The sequence below is a fragment of the Amphimedon queenslandica genome, unplaced genomic scaffold, assembly GCF_000090795.2.
Source record: "Amphimedon queenslandica unplaced genomic scaffold, v1.1 AMPQUscaffold_5444_Cont22587, whole genome shotgun sequence".
Classification (NCBI taxonomy): Eukaryota; Metazoa; Porifera; class Demospongiae; order Haplosclerida; family Niphatidae; genus Amphimedon; species Amphimedon queenslandica.
In genome coordinates this window covers 357-1,679 of record NW_003554254.1, presented here as the reverse complement: position 1 = coordinate 1,679, position 1,323 = coordinate 357, and the positions used below count along the sequence as shown (strand labels likewise).

The following is a 1,323-nucleotide window of genomic DNA, read 5'->3' as shown; positions in this document are numbered from 1 at the left end:
CTAGAGGAAGAGGAAGATGAGCTGGTACCTCTGGTAATCTGGTACCTCTCTCTTACTTCATCTTCTCTGAGTCCTCTCTGTGTAGCAGACCAGGAGTAGTCAGGCGGGGCCTGCCTCTCGCGGAAAAACTGAGAGTCAGGTTCAGTACGGTAGGGGCCTGCCTGAAATACGGATCCACGCGGATCAAATGCGGATCAGGCTGAAATGCGGATCGACGCGGAACGCTCGCGGATCTGTATTAAAGTACAGAACAACACGGAAACTATACGGATCTTTCTGCAAGAATGATAGCTATGCATCAGGAGAGAAATTTATCAGCTCTATTTGAGTCTTTGATAGGAACTTTATCATCCTTGCAGTTTCAGTACATGCAGGTAAGCTGATGCTTATGATCAATCACTATGTCGATAATATTAGCCTGTGTTTTATGACAGTTGAGATCTACAGATAAGCTGATATCCTCTTGAGCTATTCTCTTCAACTTTTGTAAACATACAACCATTGCCTGTGATAATGAGAAAACAGACTACTACTAGATCTAACTACTGAGCAGTCACACACTCAACATTAGCTCAGTGTGCCTTCATGCAGTCAAGAGACAAGTCAAGTTATTTTAAAGTGCTATCATGGCTGTACCCCCCAAGTTCAACATAGATGGCAAAGTGGACCATTGTCTGGGAATTCCAGTCTTTGTTTTTTTACTTTATCACTGTTATTTTCTAATTATTATTATTCATTCTGCATGACTTATAGAATTATTATATTTTTAATCTTTATATATTATCATTATTCAGCTAACTACTATTATTATTTATTCATTCCATCAATCATTCACAGTTGTAGTCTCTTAAAATTTTACTATTAGCTATTGTTACTCATTCCTTTTGTTTATTGATTTAATCTCATTGTATTTCCCAATTTCAGTGTACTATATGCTTTGGTTTTATAATTGCAAAATCTAATTAAAGTGAGATGAATGTATAAGAGATATAAATCATGTGAATAAAATTCACTTGATAAGGGATCTATAGCAGTTTAAATAAATTTGTACTGTAAATGGGAAATGTATGTATGAACTAACTTGAAAATTAATGACTTTTAATAACATCAAATAATTTTTTAATTGGAATGGAGTACATTTTATAAAGCTATAAAACTTCCATACGCCCACAATGCTATTATAAAATAGTATGCATTAATGTTATAATGAAGATTGTATTTCTCCCCTTATCAGTGGTGATTCATAACCAGAAACATTTCACAGTCTGCACTACCTTGTGTATGACTATAGCTGTCTACATAAAAATTCAGAGCATTAATGTG

General features: G+C 35.1%; 1 long non-coding RNA gene across 1 annotated transcript; it reads left to right on the top strand.

The window, feature by feature from the left end:
* Positions 1-8: 8 nt before the first annotated feature.
* LOC109592371 (uncharacterized) lies at positions 9-967 on the top strand. Its single transcript, XR_002190314.1, has 2 exons — positions 9-374; positions 435-967. It is a non-coding gene; the product is annotated as an uncharacterized LOC109592371 (long non-coding RNA).
* Positions 968-1,323: the final 356 nt, after the last annotated feature.